Raw genomic sequence first — 6,106 nt, forward strand, 5'->3', positions numbered from 1 at the left:
TCTGTGACTAGACTAGAAAATAAAAAAGGCACTGAGGTGTTAACAGGAGAGGCCATTTGCCTCTGCTTTGGTGGGGACAGGCACGGATGGGGGCCGGCTGACCTTGGCTAGTAGCCATTGGCCACTTATTGGGAAATTCCTGAGACTTCGGCTCCAGCTCCATCCAGGTACCTGGGCTTAGGCTTCCATTGTAAAGGGAGAAGAGAGAGACTGGGTTCATTAGCAGCAACACCTGCAACAAATTAAAGGGGGGGGGTTAGAGACATATAAGAACAAAAGCTCTCCAGCAAAATGTGCGCGCGCACACACACACAAATAGGTTGCATTAGCGAGGTCTCCAGAGAAAGCTGGGCTGTTTTGCTTTTAATTAATATCGGAGTCACAGGTTTAAAGACGGACACGCTATGGAAAAGGTAGTGCTCCTCCTCCTCATTTGTGAGGGTGTTTGTTCAGTGCCCCTTCTTGAGCATCAGGAGCTTTCTAAACCATCTTCAAGGGCCAACCAAGGTGGAATGGTTGCTGTAACACACTAGGCTGGACCAGTCAAAATGTCCAGGTTGTTAATGCAGGCCATGAGCATCCAACAGAGGAAAATGCCCGTACTGCTACAGCCCAATAGGGAGGTCTCTGTGTGGGCCACCAGCAGTCCGCTACCCAGGCACCCGCACAATGTGAGACCATGAATTAAATGAATGAACCGCCAGAAACTGGGATGCTTAGAGTTTTCCCGGGAATCAAAGCGTTTTTGTTGTGTTAAGTTTTCTGACCAAGGCCAACAGTTTGCAATCACTTTAGGAGGGCAACAGCTATTTTAAGCCCGCAGTAATCATTTAAAAGCTAAAATAAATATAGCTAATAGGAGTACTGCATCTAGAAACATATGCCTCTCAGCCTCTACTGTAGTCCCAGGCGTTTGCCGCGTCATGGATGAATCTGAGTCCGCCAGCATGAGATCCCCGCCAAAAATAATCTTTGCCAATAGGGCAAAGGTTATTGCAACGGCTGTAGCAAATAAATAAATAAATAACATCCATGTTATTAATTATTCTGTTTATAGTGCCTACAGTTGCTGCATTTAAATCTCCAAACCTCACATATGGTGGCCTGACTCTCACCTGAAGCCCTTGTCAGCATTGTATACTGAAAGTCCCAGAGGAGTTAACTCTCCTTGGGGACAGGATGACCAGAGAGTCAGGCTGCTGGCTCTCAAAGCACGAAACACTGTTACACAGACACAAGTACATTCCTGCCCCCAAATGACTAGGGGGTGCATTTTGGTCCAGCCTGATTGATGAGAGCACCTTGCTCAGGGGAAGCCCCTCCGTCACTACTCTGCTTCAGGCTGCAGTGGGCCTCATCCATCTAGGTTAAGACCGCCCCTTCCCCCTCTTGGGATGAAGGACTCCTAATCCAGATGAATGAGAACCCAGCCAGACCACACTTCACACCTCCTCCAACCTACCGTTTAAATAGAAACCTGCTCTAGACCCCGCCCGGGCTCGCTTCTTGCTAGAAAACTCTCTGGAAGAACGTGACCAAGCGTCTATTTTTTTTTTTTATCCTGAGAAAAATGTAGTAAAAATAAAATAGCACAGGCCCGGCAATGGTTTGGATGTTTCCAGCCAAGCTCTGAGCTGCCCAGAAAACAGCATGCCCCTAATTAATTCTTCCAGCAGCCGGCTCCCGACTGTTCACTAACAGGTAGGGCGCTCCTGACGGCTGGGGACGGCCAGGGAGCCTGGCTGCGGCTCTCAAGGCGGGCTCAGCTGCCGGCTTCATCTGCAGGGCCAGCGGCTGCTCCTGACTGGGACAGCGCTGGATTGTGGCCCGGGTGGAGAGGCAACGAGGCCCTGAGGCCGGAGTCCCAGCGAGCAGCAAGCGGCGCAACTCGCAAATCTATTAATTGCTTTGTAGTTTTGTTGGCTTAAGCATCACACATTCCCTAGAAAATGGGGGTGGGGAAAACAACAACAAAATCTGCCAGGGGAAAATGTGTTTACAGCCCGTCAATCATTTGGGCGTTGCTGGCATCGAGGGGGCACTGTGAGCTCAGCACTCGAAAATTACAGTAGATTTTTGCCAAAAAGAAAATAAGGGGCGGGGGACCTAGGCAAGAGTTCGCGGAAAAACGAGGTAGATAGCAGGGAGCGAGGAGCCAGCAGGGGAGAAATTGAGAGTAAGAGGTTGCATCCTCGCGGATCGTTTTCTCCTTGGAAAATAAATCTTCACCTGATATTATTAAGAAACTGCAGCTCTCTGAAACAAATGGAATCAATGCGCTTTATTTTCTTTTAAGAGTCCTCAGGAACCGAGGGGGGGCTGATAGCCTGGGTATTAAAACCCGAAAATTAGATTTTATCAGGATTTCTGAACTCAGATTTCTCTGTCTTATTGAATTAGCGCCTTTCGGAGCTGCCCGGGCTGCCAACAGGCTCCTGCCGGAGTCTCGGCTGCGCGCTCTCCTGGTCGGAAACTTGTCTCTGCGGGACGCAGGGTCCCTGGGGATCGGGGGTGGGCTGGTGACCTGGGGTAGGTTTATTCTTTCACCCAGGCTGGACAAAAGGTAGAAAGGGTATGTGAAACTTGCTTTGGAAGCCGAAGAAGGGATCGGGAAGGAAAGGGGAGCCCCACGACCCGCGATTACCTTCCCCTCCACCCCTACCGCACCCCGCCTTGGGCTGCCCCGCGCTCACCGCTGCCTTGGTGGACGTCCGGGTTCAGATGTCCCGGTGGTCCCAGCACTGGGAAGGGAGCTTTCGCCAGACCTCTGGTTTCTCCCTGACGCCCTCTCAGAGGCTACGGAGCCCCGAAAAGTTGGGCTCTTGGGGGCGGGGCAGAGCACCCGGCTCTAGGACGCGTGGCTGAGGCCGCCTCGGGTAAGTCCCCGAGGACGGGCGGGGCTAGCTTGCGACCCGCAGACACCCAGGAGCCTGGCTGAGACCGCGCTGAGCTTGGGGCGCGTAGACAGTGGCGTGCACTGCACACGGAGCACAAACCGCCGCTGCATTTTGCTTTTCCGAAGTTCGGTGCAAACCGCAGGCACAATTAATAATCACGCCTTTAATAAAGGCCAGGCCAGCATCCAGGCTGGCCCCTCATTTGATATCGTCTCCCTTAATTAAAAGACACCGAGCAAAGCTCCTTGAAATTATTTGCACTCTTTTGCCCGGCGCCTGCTGCTTCGCGAGGACCCTGACGCCGCTACCCGCCCCCCCAGCCGGTACCCGCAACTTACTCCAAAGCGGGCGGACTCCCGCTCCCGCCTTCCCTCTGCCTCTGCTCCCTTTAGAGTGCGACTTCATACTGTGGTGGAGCCCCCTCTCCACCCGCCGACCCCCTCCACAGCACCACAGGAAGTTTCTAGCCTGCCTGGCCAAGAGTTCTCTGTGCGCTTTTAGAGCCCCGAGGCTACTTAAATTAGAGAGGGGGAAAGGCGACGGAGAAGGGTTAATTTACTTTTCATAAACACAAGTAAGCAAGTGTTCTTGTAACGGTTCATCCCCTCCCCACACAGGTGCACAGGATGGAAAAAGATGGACTGGGTGGCAGGGAGCCCAGAGGGAAGACGAGCTACGGTACTTCTTAAAGATGCTGCACTGGGCGCGCGCACACACCCCTCTTCCGCCGCTCCAGCCTTCTGCTAGTAGCAGCCGCCACCAAATAACTTTGCATCCTAGCCTCGGCTGGGTAGCATGGAGTGACTCCCCGGCCCAGAGAGGACTAGCACCGTCACCTAAGCCTTTTCAAAATGAAAGTACCCTGGTTGAAGCTGCGGCGCCTCCGTCCCCGCCCGCCGCCCCGGCACTCCCCGCTCGCCTTACCCCGGCTCGGAGCAGCTTCCCGGAGCGAGCCCCGAGAGGTCGGAGACCGCCACCCTCTGGCGGGCACTGGGTGGCCTCCCGGGCCGCAGGGCTAAGAGCCGGGGACTCCTGCCCCGCGCCGCCGCTACGGTGGCCGCCGTCAGATCGGGGCTGGGGAGCCCTGGGGCCGGCAGGGGGCCTGCCCGCAGCCGTCCGGGAGACGCGGGCCAGGGGAGGGGGTCAAGCGCGCCGCCCGCATCGCCCCCTGAGCCGAGTGGGAGATCGCTGCTAACAAGTGAAAACTTTTGGGGGCCCCTGGGAAGCCAGGGGAGGACCCGCACGCGCGCCCCACTCAGTCCCTGGCCCGGGTGGGCTTCGTCGCTGCTGGTCCAGGCGCCCGAGCATTCCCCTGGCGCGGCGCCGGCCAGATGGCGGGGCGCCTCACCGCCCCCCTGCACTCCGCTCCAAGTTAATGCTGAGGCTAAATCCTCTTGCCATCACTCACGGTCACCATCGGGGCTTTTATCTCCCGGTCTGATCCGGGCTGCGTAACTTCCTCTGTGTGGCTTTAACACACCATCCCACCACGGAGCAACGGTCTTCTTAAAGGTGCAGGAAGGAAATACTGTGATGCTCCGGGGAAGAGCCTCGGCCCGGGGAGGGGCGCGGCTTGCAGGGGCGTCCCGGCGGGCCCGTGGCCAGGGTGGCCCTAGCAGGCGGCCGCCGGAGTGAGCCTGCTGTTGGGGGTCGCTGCCTACACATCTCCTGGCGGCCCCGGGACCAAGCGGTCCCTGAGCTCGGGGTGCATCCTCAGCGGTCTCGGGTCAGGCACAGTAGAGCCGCATTTCCCTTCTTTCCAACTGTGGGACCTGATTCCGTGCCAGCGCCCAGGGGTGTGGGGCCTGCCCCATCGGCACCAGGGAGGGGGCCAAGTGAGTCAGCCCCCACCCCACCCCCCACAGCCAGGGCTCTAGGTTGCTGGCTCCTCGGTCTCTGTCTCTTTCTCTCTGTGTGAAGCGCTGCCACCCAGAAGGCCCTGAGCAGTGGGTAAAGGGGTGGGTGGGTGGATTTGGGGAGCTGGGGAGGGGGAGCGCTCTGAGCGCACAACCAAAGCCTGAATACCAGCTGACACATCGCCGCCTCCAGCCTGATGGGCCCTGCTTTTGACGGAGAAGCCAAACCAGCTCTGCAGGGAGCGCAGAGTAGGGGGGCAAGAGGGCCCTTGCTCAGGAGCTCTCTGCCTCCCTGGGGCAGGCCTGGGAGGACCACGTGGGAGGACTCCTGCAGAGGCCGGGCAGAGGCCACTCAGTTGGCAGCGCTAGGGCAGCCCTGTGCTCTCTTCAGCCCCCTGGAGGCTTCCTGCCAGGCTGCCTCCAGGGCTGTAGGAGCGCATCCTGGGCTTCCTAGGGGCGCTTATGGGTCTCTTTAGGTGCTCCTGGTTTCCTTGGGGTGGGTTCTTGCTGTAGCGTTCACACAGAGCGATGTCATTTGAATGCATCAAGAACAAAGGGCCTGGGGGGGGGAGGGAGGGAGGGAGAGAGAGAGAGAGAGAGAGAGAGAGAGAGAGAGAGAGAGAGAGAGAGAGAGAGAGAGAGAGACTGGTTCAAGGTCACAGAGGGTGTCAGAAATAGGAGTAAGATAGGCTTATACCTCAGTGCCCCACCCTACTGCCACCACTCACATCCACTTTAACCCTTCCCTGATCTCAGCATCCGCCCTCATAAATCTAAAGAGGGTTGTTCTGTTGGCTAATATTTATAACATCTTGTGACCAAGCAGGCAGAAGATGCAGAATTAGAGATTATCATCGGTAATAACAATGACGATGATAATAATATCAAACATTTATCGGACACCTTCCCTGTCAGGCTCCATGCAAAGCAGCTTGTGTGTGTTGGTCCCTAGTTCTTCCTGAAGCTGTGTGACCACCCTGTTAGCAAACTGTCAGCTTGGAGCTTAGCGATCTTAAATAACCTGGCCAAGGTCACACAGCTTAGGAAGACTTGGTCTTGAGAGGTAGATCTCAGGTTCTTAGTTGGTGTTCAGCCACTGGCTGACTTGATGGTTAAGTTGTGGTATGGCACAAGTCACTTCACAGCCTCAGTTTCCCCATCTGTCAAGTGTGAGTGGCAAGACCTTCATTTTCCGAGTGTCTACTTGAGCATGTCCTCAGGTTTCAGAGGAGGGGCACCCCACCAAGCTGTCCTAGAAAGCAGACGCAGGACAATGCTCCCCTCCCCAGCACACATCAACTCCCTGCCTGGCCTCAGTGTCTCCAGCTGGAGGAAACTCCTCGGAGGGAGGAG

General features: G+C 56.2%; 1 protein-coding gene across 4 annotated transcripts in view; it reads right to left on the reverse strand.

The window, feature by feature from the left end:
- The window catches only part of Ntng2 (netrin G2), a 65,552-nt gene extending 60,772 nt beyond the window's left edge, over positions 1–4,780 (reverse strand). For 2 of the 4 annotated variants that reach the window (XM_057755448.1, XM_057755452.1), the window contains exons 1-2: positions 3,822–4,780; positions 103–232 (exon numbers count right to left, since the gene is read on the reverse strand). The gene's annotated coding sequence lies outside the window, so the exon portion shown is untranslated. Of the gene's footprint in view, positions 1–102; positions 233–2,693; positions 3,278–3,821 lie in introns of those variants that run through there. The other 2 variants (XM_057755449.1, XM_057755451.1) reach the window with 2 other exon arrangements.
- Positions 4,781–6,106: the final 1,326 nt, after the last annotated feature.

This window comes from Chionomys nivalis, chromosome 22 (assembly GCF_950005125.1).
Source record: "Chionomys nivalis chromosome 22, mChiNiv1.1, whole genome shotgun sequence".
NCBI lineage: Eukaryota > Metazoa > Chordata > Mammalia > Rodentia > Cricetidae > Chionomys > Chionomys nivalis.